Below are 23,704 nucleotides of genomic sequence, written 5' to 3'. Positions count from 1 at the left end.
CCCACCCACCCTTAACTGGCCCCTTCCCAGCTCCAACTGTCTAGCCGTCCAGGGAAAGATCCAGGGCTCCCCACCATTTCCGAGGTTCAAACCCCTCCCACTGCTGGTTCGGGGTGGGGGGGTTTGCTGCAACCTGCCACCCTCCTCTGGGTCCCCCTAACCCACAGAGACAGGGCAAAGGGGGGGGGTCGGTTTTTTCGTTTTTTAACACTGTTGATTTTCTTTAAAACTTGCGGGGAACATTAAAATTTCTTCTGCAAGACATGTATCAGCTTGCACATGAAAATTACCCACCATGTCTTCTAGAACTTGACAACGTTCTTCAATATTATGGTCTCCCAAATTGTAGCTTAAAATATAGTACAAGAAATATATTATGTATTATTGGAAATTATGAAAATTGAAGTTATTATATCCAGAGTCTCTAAGAACCATGCCTGATTTATTCACCTCATTCTTCCTCATTCTCAATTGAGATTGCAGAAGAACATCAGTAACAGATAAACATTGTCCCCGGACTTTGAAAAGCAAAAGATAATCCAGTACTACCTACATCAGCTTGGTTCGTGTAAGTCTCCAGCATCACATCCTTGTAGAGACTCTTCTGGGAAGGATCCAGCAAAGCCCACTCTTCCCGAGTGAAGTTCACATGCTCATCATCATAGGTCACTGCATCCTAAAGTATGCTGTACATGTGCACACAGAAAGCAGGATACTGACATCACTGTACATATCTGCACCATTGACAACATAGTCATGTAACTCTGGTGCTTCCTCCACTCATTTCCAGACACAAAAGTTCTACTGTAACCACCAAGTCGTTTTAGAAGGAAACTGAATAATGAGGTTCATCTCCATCAAGGGCCAGCCTTGACACACATGCTTAGTATTTGCACAGGACACAGTGTTGGTGAATTCCAAAGAACCATCTGATGCTTTATCAATTGAGCTATTTGGTTTTTCTGGCTCTTCTGCTGCCAAAGCTGCTCCTTAGCTAAGGAGTCTATTGTTTAACAGCAGGTGGCTGTGACAGTTTCCTGCTGTAAACAACAGGAGGTTGTAAAAGAAAAACTTTAGTCTGCTTTTAAGCTTAGTGGCTGATTTGGGCATCCAACAGTGGCTTGCTGGAAGTTAGAAACCTGAAAAGGCCAAGGAACAGTTCTGGACTGGTTTTCTTGTGGCCAGCTAGACAAGGAGGGGGGGGGGGGAGGAAAAAAAAACACTTTACACATACACTCATACAAGTAAAATAAACATGGGCTTTGAACAGCAGATTCCCACAAGCTTTCCTGTGGTGATGGCGTTGATTTTAGCAGTCTCTTTTGCGAAGAATGCAGCAAATCCAGGCCATCCTCAGGGAACCCGACCCTGGCTGTGGCTCTTCCACTATATCAGCACACGTAAGCAATGAGACATGCAGACAGGTACACATTCATACACACAAGGGAGTTTCCAATTTTACACACACACACACACACAACAACAACAACATGTAGACATTTAAACATGCGTACACATATCTATTCACATGTGAACATATATACACAGACACATAGTAAATGGGTAGGACAGGCTCTAGCAAGCCCCTCTCTCTTTTATTCTTGTCCTAGTTTTTTTATCTCCCCTATACAATGATTACAGAAAAGAATTACAGTAGGACTTCAAGTTATTTCATTAGAACTCTATCTAACTGATCATTTTTTGCTCATTAAAGTTTAAATAGTAGTTTTATCTATAGGCTCACTGAGTCCAAAGCAGAAGCTTTATCTTTTTCTTATTTCATATGTACAAGAGTTTTTGGTGTCAAGGTTGTTATCAAGAAACAGGGGTCTGTCCTGTCTTGTATAGAAAACCATATGTTCTTTGATTTTATATTCATATGGTCTTTCTTATTGTGGTAAACACCTAGAACTCAACCTGAACTAAACCTAGAATGAATGCATTCCCTTGATCATTAATGTGGTTTAATCTTGCTTTTCTTTCTGGTGTAACTCATGTGGTTCACAGAACTCCTAGCAGTTTTTTGTTAATTTGTAGGAGGGCTAGAAGTTACTCGAATCTATTCAGAAATCACTATCGGGAACTATATAATCACCTTCATAAGATTATGCAGGAAATCTACATAATGCATTATGCCTGACACAAGAGAGAAGCATGGAAAGACAGTATAGCAACAGGAAGCAGTTTTGAGGCAAAATCACTTAGGCTTTTCCTAAGTCAGGGATACAGCTGTGAAAAATAAATAAGCTGCCTCCAGAGGCTCACAGGCTTGCTTTTGCCAATCCTCCATAGCTATTGGCATTTGTCATTTCTGTGTCCTTTGAACAGGAAGTAGCCTTGCAAGAGAAATGACAATTAACAGACATAGATCACACAGATCACACATCAGAGAAATTGTAGGAACAATTACTAACTACAGAAATGATGGGCAAGCTGGATGTACTTGCTCATGCCTTTAATCCCTGCACTCAGGAGGCAGAGGCAGGTGCCAGACTGTTCTATGCCATGACGTACATATTAAGATCCTGACTCCCTTCAAATAAAAAATAAAAAATAAAAAAATAAAAAAGACAGAAAGAACTCAGAGGTCTTTACTGAAGTTCCTACAAAGAATTATACATTCACTCCTGTTTGAGATTCATCTTCCATAACCCTGCGGTATCCCAGTTTACACTGTAATATTATTAAGATTTTACTAAAAGGGAATGCATGTTTAAACATTTATAAATGAACAGAAGGAATTAATAGCAATATAAATGTACTAAATATAAATAGCAATATAAATAAACAAAATAGGGCAGGAGAGATGGCTCACCAGTTAAAAGCTCTTGCTAGCATTGAAAATAATTGAGGTAAGCTGGGCATTGGTGGTGCATGTCTTTAATCCCAGCACTTGGGAGCCAGAGGCAGGCAGATCACTATGAGTTCGAGGCCAGCCCAGTCTACAAAGTGAGTCCATGACAGCCAAGGCTACACAAAGAAACACTGTCTTGAAGAAACAAAAATAATAATAATAAATTAATTAAGAAAAAGAAAAAGAAAAAGAAAAGTGAAGGAAAAATAATTGAGGTCAATTGTCATTATTTACATAGGGCTCACAACTATTCATTATTCCAAGTTCAGGAGTTCTGACAGCAGTGAAGAGGAGGCACACATGATATACATGTTCATGCACACAGGAAAAATTCATAACAAACACATGCAGGAAGAATGTCACACACCTGCAATCCAGTGACTCAGAAGGCTCAGGTCGTATTAATTATCATGAATACATGCCATCCTAAAAAACAGAATACACTCTGCCAAATTTAAAAATTCAAGATGTGGATGAAGATTAGCACAACAGCATATGCTTCCTTGTACAAAAAACCTACATTCCAAGAACTTCCGCTAACTTTATTTAAAAACAAAAACAAAAAACTGGGAACTAGAGAGATGGCTCAGAGGTGAAGAGCACTGACTGCTCTTTCCAGAGGTATTGAGTTCAATTCCCAGCAACCACATGATGGCTCACAACCATTTATAATGTGATCTGATGCCCTCTTCTGGCCTGCAGGTGTACATGAAGGAAGAGCACTGTATACATAATAATAAATAATAAATATTTTTTAAAAAATAAAAAACAGCCAGACATGTTGGCCCACATCTAATCCCAGCACTCTCGAGCCAGAGTCAGGTGGATCTCTAAGGTTGACGCCTGTCTAGTCTACATACTTTCAGGAAAGCTAGGACTATACAGAGAAACTTTGTTTTCAAAAACAGAAACAAAAACAACAATTTAAAAAATATAAAAACCCAAGCAGATTAGCTTAGCATTGGGTAGCAATTGCTTCTACTGTATCTTATGTGATTTAGCGATAGAGTTTATACTGATGCAGGCATGACAGCATGAGAAGGAAGCTGACTGATCAGTTTCAACCATAACACAGTAGACACAAAGAACAGGAAATGGATTGAGTCTATAGACAACCAAATTTCATCCACAATAAGGAATCTTGTTGAATAGTTATTAATATTTATAATTTTAAGATAATCAGTGCTTATCCCTTAACCAAAACACCACACAGAGAGAATAGGATCTGATTAATTAGCAGAGAGCATAATACTAAGCAATAATTACCCTATCCTAAACCTCCAAGCTAGTATACCTTCCTCCCATTCAGATTTCCCACATTATACTTGCTTTTTACTGTCTCCGAGGTCCAGTTCATTTCTCCTGGTGTTGCCTGGTCCTCTCCACAGGCATCCTTCCTTTCCTTCCTAATCTTTATCATCCACTCCCTGGACCAGGATGTCCCACCCTAGTCTCTGTTATTGCTCAGCACTGGCTAGTTGACTTTTACTGGCAATAAAGAGAACAAATGGTGACACCAGAGATATATGAAATAAACATCACAATGCAAACTAGATAGTGGGGTAGAGAAATCAGCATTTGAATGAACAACAGTAAACTGCACACAATACACCAACAGAATCTAGAAAGGCTCCTCCTACAAAAACATCCATAAGCTCCACAAAGAACACAAAGGCCAGACAAGTGTTCAAAGACAACCTCTAATCTAGGAGCTTTTTGACTCAAACAACTGCATTCTCACCCTGGTTACTATAGGTTTATGGTCATCCTGTGATGCAAATGCATTTAGTATAACAGTAATGATCCTAATAATCTGCAACAGCCTGTATTCTGTGCAAATGCCCAAAGCAACAGCCTGTACACTGTGCAAGTGCCCAAAACAACAGCCTGTACACTGTGCACATGCCCAAAGCAACAGCCTGTTCACTGTACAAATGTCCAAAGTCGCTTCTGACAATTACAACAACCTCTTGATTCACACATCTTATAAAATCATTACACAAGTTCTATCTTTCCAACACACAGTGGGACAGAATAGTCCTTCTCATTCCGGGAAATGTGAATGTGTACACAGTGAGGGGAGATTAGACCAAGGCAAGAAACTCAGCAGGGCAAACACCAAATCCTGCAGCTCTGTCTCACACACATGGATCTTCATATCAAAGGGCTTAGATGGCCCTATTCCTGTACCTTTTCATGCATCCCTCAGTTTGGCTACTTCCACTCCCTATCTGCATCTCTCCATGCAGATTTCTCAATGGCTTGGGTGTCTCAACATCTTGTTTGTGGTTTCAAAATGCAACTTAGACTTCATCCTCACAGCTTCAATGCAGTGATCTCTCACAGTCTCCTCACTGGGACTATGAGGCTGCCAAACATAAATAGCCGGGACATTGCTGAACTGAAACCACAGAGGAAGATTCTTTGAATCTTGCATCTTTCTTGTTTCCAGAACCAGCACAATAAGGCGATCCTGTCAAGATTGACTTCTAAGTTGGGGTGGGCCCTGCCACGCTTGGACCACAGTAGCAACAGGTTTTATATGAAGTTTTTTCCTGCAACTAGGAATCACTTTGCATACTCTTTCCATTAATTTAAGGCTTAGCAGGAGGAAGTGTTACCCTTAGGGCACTTTGTTAGGCTTCCAACCCAGATCAAGAGCCCTCTTTCTTTTCTCCTTGAAAAGTCCTGCCTCTGTTTCAGCATTTGACTGCCATCTGAAACTGCCTAGTGCTGTTTTTCTCTACAAACTGCAGATTTTGTTTTTACTTCTGGCCCATTTTTTTTTAACGTAGTCCTGAGTGAGTCACAGGTATTAACCATTCAAAAGATTCAATATGCCATCTAAGAATCAGCCCACTGTGTTTTAGTTCTGTCTCAGGGCATGAGCAGAATACGAAACAGTTGGGGAAATACCACACAAATGTCCTCTAGCTAAATTTTTCCCGGAGTCTATTTTCTGCTGGAATCCCTATGACCTTAACTTCCTCTGTCTGCACTACTCAAAACACTCTGACCTTCCAGGTCCTACAAGAACGGCCGATTAAGCTCAATTTCTGATATTTTCCACATTCCTCCAAAAGAGAACTTCCCAGGATCTGTCCAACATCAAAATCACTTTTTGCGTACCATTTTTTGTTTTAACTTGCTCTGTCCTCTAATCAAAAGCATCTCAGGTAGTAAATGGGAGTTGGGATGGTTCTGTCAGATCACAGTCCATTATTTTGGGAGCTTAGGATAGAAACTCAAGCTAGAAAGTCAAGGCAAACACCATGAACAAACATTGTTTCCTGTCTTGCTCTCTTGCAGGGTCACCATGTCACATTCAGCTGGCCAGGCCCATTTACTTAGGGATATTGCCTCAGTGGAAGAGCCTTCTCAAATCAATCATCAGTCACACAATCTCTCACAGACATGGCAACCAGACATTCTGATGAGAGCATGCCCTCAATTGAGGCTCCATCACATGACTGTGGGGTCTGAAATGCTAAGAGCTGAAGCTAATTAGGACACAGAGACATTAATATATGAGAAAGTTTGAAAAACTCCAAATCAATGTGTTAACCATATCAATCACTTAAGTAACAAAAACCCAAACATTGATGATTACAATTGGGAAACACATACTTGCCAAGAAATGAGAGGCAAACCTTTAGGATCATGAGACAACTAAAAATGTTCCTCCACTGAGAGCTACCAAACTAACAAAAGCTAAAGGAACTCATAACACTCAAAATCAAGTAAATAGATAACAAAGAGAAGAAAACAAAGAATCGGGCAGCAGCTGCGGCACCTGCGAGTCCGGATAGGACAGGGCATGGTCACACTGTGAGAGCCCAGGGGCCACGGGGCCGACATAGGTGGCAGCGGCTCCAAAGCTCCGGGCCTCTGGACCTTTGCTTCTGCTACTGTGGCAGCAGCCCTAAGGCAGCGGGCGCTGAACAATCTTTGGTGCAGTGCCGAGCCAAAGCGGTGCCTCCTTTTGTATTCATGGCTCCATGTTCTATGGTAAAGATGGGAATCTGGCTCACAAGTTCTATGAGGAGACAATTGTCACCAAGAACGGCCAGAAGCGAGCCAAGCCTAGGCAGATATATAAGAATCTGATTCCTCAGGGCACCAAGAGGCTGGATTCACCCCCCGCCCCAACACACACACACACAGACGCCTGAATCGACATGGATTTCCCTCGTGTTGCTCTATGAAGTGTGAGCCTGAGGCATGGCAGACACAAGCACCCACTGCCCCAGCAAAAAACTCCCAGGATCAAGGTGTAGCTTCTGTTCAGGAGTCCAGGCTGATGCCACAACCCTGAATAAACTAAACTCCATTGGACCAGAAAAAATACAAAAACAAAACAAAAACAACAACAACAACAAAAGAAACAGAGTGGATTCATAGCCAACCCTTATCCAAATTAACTAAAACACAGAAGAATATGCAAATTTTAAAAATAGGAAACAAAAAGGACATACAAGCAGATAATGAGGAAATCCTTAGACTAGTTAAGGACACACTTTAAAAGCCTGTACTCCAACAAATTGAAAAATCTAAAAGAAATGGATAATTAAGTTGATAGGCAACTCTTACCAAAGTTAAATCAAGAGCAGGTAAACAACTTAAGTAGACCTATAACCCCTAGTGAAACAGAAAAATTCATTAAAAGACTCCCAACCAAAAAACAAACAAACAAACAAACAAACAAACAAAACCAGAGCTGGATGGCTTAAATGTAGAAATCAACCAGACATTCAAAGAAGACTTAACACCAATACTGCTCAACCTATTCTGCACAATAGAAACCGAAGGATTATTACCCAATTCATTTTATGATGCCACAGTTACCTTGATACCCAAAGCACATAATTACTCAACAAAAAAAGGACTGCTGACCAATTTCCATCATGGACATAGATCGAAAAATACTCAATAAAATATTTGCAAACTCTATCAAAGAACAGATCAAAAAGATCACACACAATATTCAAGTAGGCTTCATCCCAGAGATGCAGGGATGGTTCAAAATACAAAAATCAGTAAATTTAACCCATCAGATAGATAAACTGACAGAAAAAAAGAAAACCACACAGGATCATCTCATTTGCCACCTACCAAGCCTTTGACAAAATCCAACAGCAATTCATGATAAAAGTCTTGGAGAGATTAGGGATACAAGGGACATACCTGTTGTGGTTAATTTAATCAGTATAGCCTAATAATGTTTATTATTAGGACAATAATTATCATTACGGGGTTATTTTCTAACCTGCTAGCAATCAGTCAAGACACAAACACCTATTATATTTTAAAACAACCTTAGTTAACCTTGGGCAGGGCAGATATTAAATACCTAAACTTCTTCTTATGCCATCTGCTTCTAATAATTTCTGTCAAACTCCTCCATCCCATAATCCAAAATACTTGCTATTTTTAATCATCTGGACCAAATCTCCATCCACGCTGGCCATATCTTTCTCCTTCATACAACCCATGGCGCAGCTTTCTTCCTCCTTTTCTCTCCGCGTGTCTCTTCTCCAAGATTATCTCTGTCTCCCAAAGCCCAGGAACCTTAGCCACGCCCATCCCATTTGCCCTGCCCAGAACTGATGGCCTTTTATTGGTCAAACAGGCTAGGCTCCTAACCCTAAGCAATGATTAGCATCAAAATACCACCTCCAACACATACCTAAACATAATAAAGGGAATCTGCAGCAAGCTATAGCCAACAGCAAATCAAATGGAAAGAAAGTAAAAAACAACTCAACTAAAATCAAGGACAAGACAAGGTTGTCCATTCTCTCCATATCTTTATTTAATTTAGTATACGAGATGTGAGACTCATTCACACACAGTTTACACACGTGCAGAGCCCTTTTCTCAGAAAGTAAATGGATCTGCTTAAAGGAAAACAACAACAACAATAACAACAACAACAAAAAAACACCTCAGCCCAAGAGTGGTGGCGAACACCTTTAATCCCAGCACTTGGGAGGCAGAGGCAGAAGAAAAAGAAGAAGAAGAAGAAGAAGAAGAAGAAGAAGAAGACAACCTCAATCAAACCACTCACACTGTCTTCAGATATCTTGGACTACATAGTAATACCATTAACAATGTCAAAAATAGCTATGCAGACTGAGGAGGAGGGCAAAATCATCAGTGGTCACAATTTGAATACTGTGTGCTACAATCCAAATCTGTCAGACATGCCCATTGGAGCCATACTGCAAAGACTATTTTTGGTAACAGAAGATTTTCTGGTTCAAAATGGAGGGGAAATACACAGATTACACTTGGAACCTGACCAAAGCAAATGATAAGGAAGGTCACAGGCCCTAAAAAGGAATCCACTATGACATTTGCTACACACACAAATGGCTCATTTCACACCCAAAGCCAGGCCTGCTTTCAGTCTAGGTCAGAGACTTTGTTTTCAATGGGCAACAGTTATTTCAGAGACTCAAAACTAATCAAATCCAGGGAACTACTGAATGCTTACTGTACTGCCTATAATGGGGAATCCATTTTACCACATCTAACATTCTCAGTGAAAATTTCCAGAATCATTAATGAAATAGAATCTTGTAAAATCAATTTCATGCCCTGCTTGTATTGTCACTTCAGAGCCACCACACACCATGCTCAATCTGTCTAACAGACCTGGGCCCTTTGCTACAATCGATTCTGTTTTCACTATCTAGGGCTCTTAGTTGTCATTCACAGGTGAGCAGATCTGGCTGAGCAGTGGGAGACCTGCCCATGGGAAAGAGGAACAAAGCACTTTCATGGAACAAAATTAAAAGATGCTAACACCTGCCAAAAGGATAACCATGAAGGAAAGAGAAAGTATCATAAAAATAACAAAGCCACATGGGAAAGTATGGTGGCATATAGGTTTGTATTCATAAGTCCCAGTAGCTCTTGGCCAAAGTCCATTTCTTAGTCAATATTTACTATTTATATAATAGTACCTGCTCAAGTGGTGAAATTGGTTTTTCTCCTGAGAATCTCAGGATGAACACAGCATAGAATAAACCTCAACCATATGCTGGAGCAGTTAGATTTTCAGTTTTCATCGGACCCAAGGTATAACATAAATAACTAAGCATTGAAGACACATTTCTGAATGCTGTGCTCACATCCAAGATGTTAATGTTTCCAACCATAACTATGGTGCTTTATAAAGTATATTTTCTGATTCAATCAAATCTGCACTGGTTCCACATATGATCAACATGTACAAATCTTTCTATGGATGCCTATTCCCCAGGACAAAGGACATGCTCTTGAATAGGCAAATAGAGGAACAGGGGAGTTAAGACAGCATGGGTGAATTTGAATTCAAGATTTATAACTGCTGTAGCAGTGAACACGGTGCCCAAATACACATACTGCAAATGCTCCATGAGATGATTTTATGAAAATTATTCTGGCAACCATAAAAGAAATTTTTTAAAAACTCACAATAAACCCCCTACCTGACAATGTTAAGATATCCTCAACAGAATTAAGAGCAGGAGACAGAGGCAGGCAGATCACTGTGAGTTCAAGGCCAGCATGGTCTACAAAGCGAGACTAGGACAGCCAAGGATACACAGAGAAACCCTGTCTTGGAAGAGAAATAAAAGCTGCAGCTGAGGAAATCACACTGCTCCTCTCCCTCCCTTTCCAATGCTGCAGCCACTCTGACCTGGGAGGGTCCAGGGCCGCAGGGCTATGGTTTTCTCCCAGGCCCCCAGGCCAGCAGCCAGGAAACTGCGTCTGAGAGTTGTTGGGTTTCTGTAAACAACCTGCCCCCACATGCCGCCCATCCACAGAAGAAAATGGTCCATATTCATATAGACCCACCCACTATCTCTCAGTTCCAGTCACATGGTTCCCCTAAATCTTTTCAAGGGCCACCCAGATTTTTCCTCTTCCTTGTCACTCTCCTGGTTTTTAGTGTCCCTGCCCTGCAGAGACTGGTCCCTCCCACTCTTTCTCAAGTTGCAGGCCACACAGCTCTGTAGGCTCAGTTCTCTTAACCAATATATTTTATTACAACTTATTAACTGAACCTATATGCCCGACTAACCAAAACAATAGGAAAATAGGATTAAAGAACACAATAACAATACTGTAAGGATATCAGTTCTGAGGAATGATTCTCCTGGCGTAATCAGCAGGATATCTTCTGCTTGAACCTGGAGTAACCAGAGCCCGGAACCTCAGCAGGAGCCGGAGCCTGAAAGCCTTCCCTCGAGCGGTTCTCTCTGGGAGCGTCTCAAAGTAGAGCGTTGAACAGCCAAAACTATTCCAAGTCTCCCAAGGCCCCGCCTCCAGTTCTGGGCTCCTTTATATATCTCCTCCGGGAGTCTGTTCACGGGATCTTGTCAGCTGGCAACACTCAAGCTCCTGCACTAGGTGGTTGGTCTTCTAGTGGATTAACCTCACCTGTTCTCTCACAAGACCATTCCGATCCCACACTTGGGATCATAAAAAACAGTTTTATCTCTCCTTCACAGCTCCAACTGTCAGGCTGCCCTGGCTCTGCCCTGCAGGCCTCCCAGCGTTCTTGCTGCCAGCCTAGACCAGAACTGGGTCTAGTAAGATGCACACCCCAATATCTGAGCCCTACAGTGAATTCTGAAACCTTCATATAAAAGATAGGTAGCCTAACTTGTTAGCTTGGAATACAAGCCTCCTAGGCTAAAAAATGCAGAGCAAAAGACATACAACATCCTAATTCCAATTTCTTTTTTTTAATATTTATTTATTTATTATGTATACAATGCTCTGCCTGCATGTACCCCTGCACACCAGAAGAGGGAACCAGATCTCATTATAGATGGTTGTGAGTCACCATATGGTTGCTGGGAATTGAACTAAGGACCTTTGGAAGAGTAGCCAGTGCTCTTAACCTCTGAGCCATCTCTCCAGCCCTTAATTCCAATTTCTTTTGGTTTCAGTCACAAAACAAATTATTTACAAATAAAAAATTTAAAAAGTACTAAACGCCAATCACAACCATAGCTGTATCCCCTTAAAAAAGCAATTTAAATAATATCCAACATTCAAAACACAGTGTCATGAAGATAAGCACAAGGAAAATGGTTGATGGTATGGAAATGCGAGGCAATGGACAAAGGAAATGAGGACAATGTAGGATAAGAAAACTACTCGGCAGTGGTGACACACGCATTTAATCCCAGCACTCAGAGACAGAGGCAGGTGGATTGCTGTGAGTTCAAGGCCAGCCTGGTCTACAAAGCAAGTCCAGGACGGCCAAGATAAGATAGAGAAACTCTGTCTCGAAAAAACAAAAATAAATAAATAAATAAGGGCTAATATCAAAATATATAAAGGGAAACCCTTTATATATACTGTGTAAGGGCACCAGATATTATCTAAAACCCCTTTCAAAAAACATTTTTACACAAATGCTAAATTTATTTGTTACTGTTACATCTCAGATTATTTTCAATTTTTTATACTAAAAAGATATATGTAAAAATTAAGGTGGCTAAGTATAACCAAAGATGTCTAGCTCTTTAACTTCTACTACATTACTTACTTACAAAAATTTTCCCTCATTCAAAGTCAAGGATATTCAAAATTCCTAATAAAATGTAATGTTTCTTTTTCAGAATATGCAAGACCATGTGGGGAGAGTTGGGGGGCAAAGATACAATTCAAAATGAAAAAACTTATTCTGAAAACTTGTAACAAAAAGGTTATTAATTAAAAAATCCATACATAGGTAATCTTAATTTGTTATTGTATACTTATATGTAACTTCAAATCAACTCTTGTTGCCTGACATGGTGACACACATCTTTAATCTCAGCACTCAGGAGGCAGAGGCAGGCAGATCGCTGTGAGTTCTAGGCCAGCCTAGTCTACAAAGGGAGTCTAGGACAGCCAAGGCTACACAGAGAAACCATGTCTCAAAAAACCAAAAATAACAAAAGAAAACAAAAAATCCACTCTTGTTATCTCTGTTTAAACTAAGGAGATAATAGCAGGTCTCCAAGACATTTTGTATTAGGATGGATTTTTATCCTAAAATTTTTATTTAAAAGACCAACAAATTTAATAAAAAAACATATTTAATATATAAGATTAATAAAGTCCTAACATTTACACAGATTAACATTTACTGACTTAGAGATTACATGACATTCTAATGTTACACAAGAATCAAAAACAAAGCAAAGTTTCCAATCCTTTTGTGGACTATATTTATGGTGTTATAAAATTACCAGTTTCTCTATGGGCTACATTTACGATTTAAAGTTTCATTTTGGTACTAAGAGATCTTCAGTCTAAAACTTGTAGTTTTCAGGCTAAATCTTAACATGGATAAAAGTATCAAATACTAATCTTATTAAAGTTAATAACTTTCCTGGTGTGGTGTCCCACGCCTTTAATCCCAGCACTCCGGAGGCAGAGGCAGGCGAATCGCTGTGAGATCGAGGCCAGCCTGGTCTACAAAAAGTCAATAACATTATAAGCTATTAAAGATAGTTACGAAATAAATAAATAAATAAATAAATAAATAAATAAATAAAATAAATTTAAACAAAAATAGTAACGGGCTGGAGAGATGACTCAGAGCTTAAGAGCACTGATTGCTCTTCCAAAGGTCATGAGTTCAATTCCCAGCAACCACATGTTGGCTTACAACTGTCTATTATGAGATTTGTATACATAATAAATAAATAAATCTTTAAAAAAAAAAGATAGTTACAACATTCAAGTTAATGTCCAGTCACCTTTATAAATGACAAAATTCTTTAGCATGCTCAAAACTATGCTTGTAATTATGCTAAATGCAAATGTAATTAGTTTTAAAGGACAAACTTTAATCTTTTGTGTATGTTTTCCAGGTTAAACTGAAAGCAAGTGACTAAAAACAAAGTATACTTGAAATCAGGTATACTCAATAACTTAAGCGTTGACCATAGTGGATGTAAAGATGTTTTTGTTTTGATCCCAAGTGTGGGATGGGAAACAGACTTGTGAGAGAGCAAGTGATGTTTATCCACTTAGAAGTCAAACCACTTCGTGGTGGAGAAGGGCTTGATTTTTGACAGCTGAAAAACAGCCTAGTACAGACTCTAAGAGGAGATACATATATGAACCCTAAACAGGAGGCTGGGGATTTTTGGGTCTGGGTATCATTTCCAAGAACTAAATTCGACAAGGTCTACTCTGTTCCCATAATTGTCCGTTCTCTCCTATCTAGGGTAGGTGGCTTGGAAGGGAGGTATAAGCATTTTAAGACCCTCAAATAAAGTCGGTTTGGAAAAGGTGAAGCCTACAGTTGACCCTCAGACTCCTCAGAGTTCTCTGAATATGGCATTTTAAATATTTATTAAAAAACTTTGCATGATAGTTCTGAGAATGTGATTTAAGGCATATAAATGCAGGTTCTAAAGGTCTAAAAATGATTTAAATTACATACAAAACAAAAATAGTTCCAATTGCTTTCCTTCTCAATATGCACTTGTTATATTAAGACACAAAAAGCACAGAGGTAACCTGCTTCATCCAAGAACTCATATGATGTGACCACGGTCTTTCTGTAGGGCTTCTGGCAACCCTGGGCCAGGAAACCCTGTGTGCTGTCAGCGTGGCAGCTGCACGGAAAGGCAGCTTCCAACCCCGAGAAGCACTGGCATAAGAGCAGATTCCCAGTGCCAGGACAACCCATGAGAGAAAACCCAAGTGAAAGAAACCAGGCTGAGAACAGTCCAGCATGGGTCAGTCCAGACGGGAGTCACGTCTATGTGCGTGCGGACAGGCTCTCCTGTGCTGGCTCTGCAACCTGGCCTGGCCATGCTGGGGTGACTCATACATGATGACGCGGCTTTCAGCACTCAGGTCCATAATGAACTTAGGAGCTTCCGTGGGGCACGGGGTGGGGGAGGGGGAGGGGGGTGCCATATGCACTGGCATAGTGGAAAAAGAAGGTACGTACATCAGAACACAAATGCTTCCTCTTCCTCCACTCCCATGAAACGATGGTCTGGAAGAGAAGTGAGGGCGAAGGCTGTTTGCTTTGAGGCAGCATAAATGGGCCTGAGCAGTGGACTAAGAAGTGTGGCTATCAGGAGCTGTCCTATCAGGTGAGGCTTGTAATACAAGGCTCCATGCTGTCTGACAGCTGTCTGTGATGTTCGTCTGTCTGTTCCTACAGGCCATGTGTCTGCTTTGAGGCAGCGTAAGTGGGTCTGAGCAGTGGACTAAGAAGTGTGGTTGTCAGGAGCTGGCCTATCAGCTGAAGCTTGTAATACAGGGCTCCATGCTGTCTGACAGGCAGCCTAGGCCGGCCACCTCTAAGAAAAGCAGTCTTGCTGCTACCTAGTACTGTGATGTTCATCTGTCTGTTCCTATAGGCCATGTGTCTGCTTTGACCTTGGGGGGAAAGGCTCAAAGCCTCTGACTCTTATCCCAACATGTACGCACGTCCCTTGCCAGCAGAAAGGAACACTGGGTAATGTGACTAAAGCATTCCTCTGCCTCTGTCTTCCCGCAACACAGAGAAGGAGGGAAGGGGAAACCTCACGTGCTCCCCAAGAACTTAAACTGCAGAGGTTCCCACTCTTTAGCCAGGGACTTCTGAGATTTTCAGAAAGAAATGACAGGAGCCTCCATCCATCACCCAGAAGTCCAGGCTCGATGCCCTTAGAAAGTGCCCTGCTGCTCTCAAGCAAAACTCCAGGCAACGCAGCAGCCCCAGGTTCTGTGTCTCAGTGTGAAAACAAGACTCCACACTTGTGATCTGAGCCAGCAAAGTCACCAAGAGGAACCTGGAGTTCCCTCTTGCACTGGCCTGGGACACAGTACTTTCTTTCATCTTCTTGTTCTCCCCTCTTCTCTCCTTTTTCCTTTCTGGCAATGAGAATTGAACCAAGGGCTTGTGATTGCCAGGCAAGAACTCTAGCACTGACTGTAACCCTAGCCCTGTTACTTCTTATAATTCAATATTCTGGATTTTCTCTACAAATTATAGTACAAGGAGGACACTAATAAAGTTCAGTTACCTCCTGTATATTATTCTCTTTAATACCTATATTTTTCTATTTCAAATAACCCCCATTGGAATGTTAGATCTGGACAGATAGGACATTTTCTGTCATGTAACTGCTCCATTCCCAGGCCAAGCACCAAGCACTATGGCCAATGGTCAACAAATGTTTACTGAATGAATACTGAACACATAAATGAACAGTGAGGGAGGGTAGTGGCTTAGTTTGTGGGAAGAGTCGGGTTAACATAAATAGGTTAGTGCTGCTAAGGCCTTTGCTCTTATGTATATGGATAGAGACGCATACAGAGACACAGATAGCTGGGCAGACAGGCGTAACCTTTGTAGAATGGAGAGAAAACACCGGTGAGGAGGCTTATTTTAGGATGAATGGAGAGCTTTGCCATGAAGCAGAAAGGTGAGGGAAGAGGGGTTGTGGAGTCATAAAGCGAAAGCTCGCAGGGGTGTGCGGAGCCCTCTGTGAACTTGGAACTGGAACATGACTATTTCCAGGTGCGGCACAGGTGTGATGCCAGGTGTGCATGCTCTACAAAGTGCTCCCTTTTCACAGCTGCACTTTTCATGAGTGGGTCTGCATATTTAGGAATTTGAACCCATACATGTCACAGAGGGTTGTAAGCAAAGCCTTTCACCCCACAATCCACAGTGATGCCAACTGTTTATATTCTCAGGAGGAAATTGTTTTATTCATTATTTAGAAACCAAAGCCCACCATTTCAGCTCCACAGGCCTAAAGACCTAACTCTCAGCCCTCACCCAAGAATCTCTGGGCTCTGAACTACTGTTTAATTTCTCCATTTCTACTCAAAGGAGAAACAACAATGGTCTTTATTGGCATTTTATAATGCTTTTCTATGAGGCACCTAAATCCTCTCTTTAATGCCAATTACAGCTGTAAAAGGTGTGTTGTTGGTAAATAGATGCTAATTTTTCCCTTTATATTCTCACAAAGAAAACACAGTAAAAAAGGTTTAAATAACATTTATAGCCCTTGCTCTTCCGATCCATGACAGAAAACACAATAAAGGAGATTTTATTAATATTTATAGCCCTTGTTCTTCTGATCCATGAGAAACTGCAGAAAGGTAAGATTCTAAGCCCCGCCGGGCGTGGTGGCGCACGCCTTTAATCCCAGCACTCGGGAGGCAGAGGCAGACGGATCGCTGTGAGTTCGAGGCCAGCCTGGTCTACAAAGCGAGTCTAGGACAGCCAAGGCTACACAGAGAGACCCTGTCTCCAAAAAAAAAAAAAAAAAAAAAAAAAAAAAAAAAAAAAAAAAGATTCTAAGCCCCATGCCAAAAACTCTTTGGCCTGTGAATTGCATGCAGTCATACCTCCCTAGTGACAAACTTCTCTGCCTGTTATTGCCTGGGATGACCCTGAGGTGAGAGACTGCAGCCATGGGTTGTTTTCTGACAGTGATGTCTATAGTATATGTAGAAATTTCTGGAGATTTTAAAGCCAAACAGAGATTTTTAGACAGTAAAAGCTGATACTTTGTATTAGAAAGGAAGCAGTGTCAACATGAGACAAGGAGGAGGGGACACAGTGGACAATAGAGCCAAGGCCCAAAGCCCAGCAGCTTGTTCCAGGCTGGGGGCAGCAGGAGGGTGGGTACTCAGGCAGGATGAAAGGCAGTGCTGCCACAGGCCTTAATCCCAGCACACACAGTCTCCCTCTCTCTCTCTCTCTCTCTCTCTCTCTCTCTCTCTCTCTCTCTCCCTCCCTCCCTCCCTCCTCCTCTTCTCTGAATGTGAGATCATGTTCTAGGATGGCCAAGGTTACACAGAGAAACCCTGCACCCCTCAAAAAGAAAAAAGGACGTGGTGGCGCACATCTTTAATCCCAGCACTCGGGATGCAGAGGCAGGTGGATCGCTGTGAGCTAGAGGCCGGCCTGGTCGACGAAGTGAGTCCAGGATAGGCTATACAAAGAGACCCTGTCTCAAAAACAAAACAAAACAAAACAAAAAAGGAAAAACAAACAAATCAAATGAAACCCACTGGATAGCAAAAGCTAACAATCAAAGCTGAGATGTAAAATGCAAATGCAGAAGAATTCTTTCATGAAATCCAACATGACTCCATGATCAAAGTTACACAGGTAACAGGAATAGAGGGAACATGTCTCTATAAAGTAAAAGCTAGAATGCTAAATCCTCAAAGAGGAGAATGGTTGGGTTTCAGACTTGGGACAAGTAAGCCTAAATTTTGAACTGTGTACTGAAGTCATTTCTTTCTAGTAGGTTTGTGTTTGTATTTTTCCTAAATTTTGGCTTTGTACTGAAGTCAATTATTTGTACTTATAAACATTTTTAAAGGTAGGCAATTAGGCCAGGTGTGGTGGCAGATGCTTTTAATCCCAGCACTCGGGAGGCAGAGGTAGGCGGATTGCTGTGAGTTCAAGGCCAGCTTGGTCTACAAAGCAAGTCCAGGACAGCAAAGGCTACACAGAGAAACCCTATCTCAAAAAACATCATCATCATCATCATCATCATCATCATCACCATAAATATTTTTAAAAGGTAGCCAATTAAGCCAGGCAGTAGTGGTGCATGCCTTTAGCCCCAACACTCAGAAGGCAGAGAGGTAGGTGGATCTTTGTGAGTTTAAGGCCAGGCTGGTTTACAAAGTGAGTTCCAGGACAGCCAGGAATGTTACATGGGGGAAACCCTGTGTCACCCCCTCGCCCCAAAAAGGTAGGCAATTAAAGCTATAAATTTCCTTATAGGACAGATTTTACTGTACATCATGGGTTGTGTAGTATTATGTTTTTATTTTCATTTAGTTGAGGAAATATTACTTTCTTCCTTCCTTTCTTCCTTTCTGTTATCTGTGTTCTCCCTTTCATTATGCAGCGGTGAATGAGTTGTTGAATCTCTCTCAGTCCCATAGACCCTGATGACTACATCTGTCTTTTGAGGGCAACTGGCAGGTTGTGAGACATAGACTTACAGCCCAGAAAAATACTCATTCCAATAAAAATGAGGTATTCATTTAGCATATCAAAGCGGACCTGGCCTCCAGTTTCTCCCAGCATTCCTCTGTCCCTACCTGACTTTCCAGCCCTGGGCCTGGGCTTTTTTTCCCCAGAGGATCTTCACTGTATAATCCAGACACTTTGTTCTCTCTCCCTCTCTCTCTCTCTCTCTCTCTCTCTCTCTCTCTCTCTCTGCGTTTCTTCTATCCTCTTTCTCTGCCCCTGGCACTTTTTTGTCTGCATGGAGGCTTCACTGACCCCCTCCTATGAGATCAGTGAACCTGCCTGAGACCTGCCCCCAATAAATCTGCCTTTATTCTTTAATTTGTCTTGAATTGGCTCATTTCATTAGCAGAAAATATCATTATTTTTATCTAAACCACTTTTTTTCTTTTTTCTTTTTAAAGACAGGAAAGTAATTGTAATAATTTAAACTATTTTATTAATTAATGTAATTCAAATTTTCAATTATAAAAATATTTTAATAACTTCTAATATGTATTTCTGTGATATTTATATTTTCCTTCCCTCTTTTCACCCTGAATGTTCTTTATCTATATTTCACAGTTTCCTCTTTAGTGTTTTTTTACAGGACACCTGTTGTGTGATGATGGGCAGTGTCTAGCTCCTGTGCCTTCTCTTGGGCCCTTCTCCTCCTGTCTGTTTGTTTTGTCCAATTTTGGTTTCTGTCTTGGCACAAATTCCATTATATTAAATAACATTACATTAAACTATATTATTTTATATTACATTATATAACATTCTATTATATTATTATATTACATTATATAACACATTATATTACATTATGTTACTTTATATGAATTACATCATATTATTATATTATTACATGACTTTATCTTACATTATTTTATATTGTATTATATTATAATAAATTGTTTTATATTACATTACATTATATTCCCAAGAAGCCTATTTAATAATAAATTACATTAAATTAAATAATTAAGAGATTAACTAAATTGAATTAAAATAGTACTTTAATATGATAATATAATATACTAACAATAATTAAATAGTTCAATCTTTTAATTCTTAAAAATACTTAATATTATATTAATAATAAGATGGATATACATATATTAATTATTCAATATAATATATTAAGTAGAAGATACATTAATTATTTAAATTTTAATTAGTTACATATTTTAAATAAATAAAAATAATTTTAAAGTTTTATAAATGGAAGAGATCAAAGATGACATTATGGATGAGGGACATTCCCACGTTTACACTGAGACGATTTCCGGTTGGGCATTTTCACCCTGAAAGGCCTGGGGAGGGTGACCACGGCCCTCGGGGATGAGCCACGTCCCTTTCTGTAAATGCTGACCTTGGAGGATGCGCTGCCTCATCTCTCCTGTGGGGTGACATGTGTGATTCTTCTGTTTTATTTTTATTATTATTTTATTCTTATTTTTCTATTTTGCTTTTGTCGTTTTACAACGGTATATTTTTATTTTCTATTATATTTTATTTTAATGATTTTATGGTTTCATATTATTTGTTATTGTTATAAATTAAATTTATCCTTTTGTTTTGTTTTGTTTTGGTTTTTCAAGACAGGGTTTAATCTGTGTAGACCAGGCTGGCCTTGAACTCACTGAGATCCACCTGCCTCTGTCTCCCAAGTGCTGGGATTACAGGCCTGCGCCACTACGCCTGGCAAATTCATCATTTTCTTTTTCCTTTTTTCTTTTTTTTTTCATCCCTTTCTCAGAATAAACAGACGTGACGTGTGAGAGGAGAGTTCCCGAATGAGTAGCCATGCTGTTCCCCGTATAGAGGGTGCTGTCCCGTAGCAGCGCCTTCCAGTCTGGAGGTCGCTATTTCCGGTATAGTGGGTGCTGTTTCCTGTCCGGTAGCTGCTGCCTCCAGTCTGGAGGTCGCTGTTCCCGGTCCCACAGAGAGCTAGGTGGATACCAGGTACCGCAGTTGTGGGTTCCTAGACGTGAGAGCGGAAGTGAGTGCACGCGACCCTCCCGTGGGTGACGTCACACCGCCCGGTGGAGCGCGAGAGCCCCGCCCACCTCCGCCTCAGGGGCGCCGGGACTGGAGGGGCGGGGCCAACGTCGGGCGTACGGTGGTGTCATCCGGGTGATGATGTGTTGTTCTCATAAATTATACTCTTCTGAGTGACAGCGCCTCGCACTTAAACCAAAGAGAGCACTACGAAAGATGAAATGGGCCTGGCGGTGGTGGCGCAGGCCTGTAATCCCAGCACCTGGGAGGCAGAGGCAGGAGGATCTCCGTGAGTTCCGGAACAGCCAGAGAGCTGTTGCACAGAGAAACCCTGTCTCGAAAAACCATGAAAATTAATTAATTAAAAGTAAACATGCCTCAGGGGTTAAGCGCACTGGCTGCTCTTCCAAAGGTCTTGAGTTCAATTCCCAGCAGCCACATGGTGGCTCACAGCCATCTGTGACGAGACCTGGCGCCCTCTCCTGGCCTGCAGGCGTAGATGCAGGCAGAGCACTGCACGCTTAATACAGAAATCAATCTAAAACAGAAAGAGAAAAACAAAATGAAATGACCCAGCTGAGAGGGAGGTCTGGTGTTGCTCCTGTGGTCGCATTTTTACGAGAGCGAGATGAAGCTGATAATCACAGGGATCAGTGGAAAGCTGGCGCGTTACATGGATAGATGGGCACCTCGAGGATCTAAACTAGAAATGGTTGGTTTGAGTTTAGATGTGTGATTCTTTTAAGACTTATACAACCCCGCGTGCGCGCACACACACATCTTTAAATAACAAAACAATCGAGTCTGTCTTTGTAACTGCACTCATTGGAGCTTTTCTTGTTTCAATGTGTGTGTGTGTGTGTGTGTGTGTGTGTGTGTGTGAGATCCATTCCTTCTTTTCTGTCCTTTGCTGGCTACAAGCAGTTTTGGCCCAGAGAATCAAGCTTTGTACCCACCCTCAGAAAAATAAAATAAAATAAAAAAATTAAACCTCAGGTGAGTGATCAGTCACCAGCTCTATCTATGACCACCGTCTCAGTCTACCCTGACCTGCTGAGGCTGGTTTTTTACCCCCTTCTTCCTTCTTTCCTACCTACCTACCTACCTCACTCCCAGCACCCCTTTCTTTCCTCTTTCAGAAATGGACTGCTTCCTGATGTCAGCTTAAGTCAGTCACTTCTAGGTCATGGTAGAGGGGACTAGGAAGGACCCCAACCCTTACCCTGAACGATAACAACAGGCATTGGTCGCTCTGCCTTTTGGTCTCTGTGGTCTCCTGTTTATGTCTGGGCCTGTATGTGAACCCACACATTTCTTTCCCTGGTAAATTATATTCCAAAACAAGTGAGTGCTTGTAGTGATTTTTTCTTTTTATTTGAAGGGTACTTTCTTGATCAGGGGAGAGAGCCTCCTCACAATTCCCCTCCCCCCACACCCCCCTCATATGAATTGGATTTACGTCCCTGCCATCTAGAGGGATAGTAAACACAGAGAACAGAGAAGACATGGGTAAGATCACTTTGGAAGAATTTCTTTTCTGTGTGGCTGTGCCTCAGAATTCAAATGACAAAGCAAATGGGGCTGGAGGTGGTGAAGAGTCCTGTCTGCTCTTCCAAAGGACCTGGGTTCGATTCCCAAAACCGACATGGCAGCTCACACCTGTCTGTAACCAAGGGATCTGACACATTCATACAATAATAATAATAATAATAATAATAATAATAATAATAATAATCATCATCATCATCATCATCATATAAAGGCAAATAAAATGAAAGTAAACATCTCGGAGGTCTGGTGTTGCTCCTTAGTCTAATTTTTTTGTTTTGTTTGGTTTTGGTTTTGGTTTTTGGAGACGGGGTTTCTCTACGTAGCCTTGGCTGTCCTGCACTCACTGTGTAGACCAGGCTGGTCTCAAACTCACAATAGACCCTGAGGTCTATTTGAGTGGTTGTGGTCTCGGCATAGTGTACCTGGAGACCTATGCTGACACGCTGTCCTTTGGTTGGAGACCTTAAAAGGACGATGGCCTCTTAAGGCTCCTGCTTCTGCTCGTGGTACAATGCAGGGCCTGACTCCGTGGCTCGGCCTGTTGGCTTTCCCGTGCTGCTTGCGTGTGTGCTGTGCCCTCGGTTGGGCAACTTTTTTCGATAACCAGCTTCTTCCTCTCGGCTTGTTGTGTTTGCGTGTCAGGTGGTTATCATCGCCCCTCCTGCCGGTTTGGAAAAGGAGCAGGGCCGTCTCGTGGGCCAGGAGTTGCTGGGACTTGAACCCGGGTCCTTTGGAATAGCAGTCAGACTGCCAAGCAGTCTCTCCAGCCCTTTCTCTTGTTGTTTTAAACAGATGTTGTAACCCTGGAAGTCATTTTGTTAAGGTAGGTGGCGCCAAAAAACAGGCGAAATACTTATAGATATAAATAAGAGCTAGAGAAAGAGAAGGAAAGGGTGGGACTAACGGGATGCAAGTCCAAGTTTCAATCACATTACAAAAAGAATGCCTTGTGGGGGTGATAAAAATAAACTTTAAAAAAAAAGGAAGGGTTGGAGAGATGGCTCAGAAGTTAAGATCACTGGCTGTTCTTACAAGGGTCCTGAGTTCAATTCCCAGCAACCACAAGTTGGCTCATTACACTCTATAATGAGATCTGGTGTCCTCTTCTGGCCTGCTAGCAGAATGCAGGCAGAAAACTGTATAAACTGTACAACTGGTCACTAGAGAAGGAATCCTAGGCTCCCTTTCCTCTTTCTTCTTTCAGTACTATGAGCTGTCTGAGCCACCAGCTTGGTGACACAAGACATAAAGTGAAGGGGATTCCGCATCCAGTTCCAGATTCTATCCTGGGCCTTGCCAGAGCA

The 23,704-nt window shown here is 41.3% G+C and overlaps 1 pseudogene across 1 annotated transcript in view; it reads right to left on the bottom strand.

The window, feature by feature from the left end:
• Positions 1-23,704, bottom strand: part of LOC311596314 (F-box/LRR-repeat protein 19-like) — a 35,797-nt pseudogene that overhangs the window by 4,889 nt on the left and 7,204 nt on the right. The window contains exon 4 of the transcript in view: positions 20,619-20,832. The product of the transcript in view is annotated as an F-box/LRR-repeat protein 19-like (transcript). The remainder of the gene's footprint in view (positions 1-20,618; positions 20,833-23,704) is intronic.

This window comes from Acomys minous, assembly GCF_964271855.1.
Source record: "Acomys minous genome assembly, chromosome: 4".
Lineage (NCBI taxonomy): Eukaryota > Metazoa > Chordata > Mammalia > Rodentia > Muridae > Acomys > Acomys minous.
The sequence above is the reverse complement of the archived record's forward strand: the minus strand, read 5'-3'. Positions and strand labels throughout refer to the sequence as shown.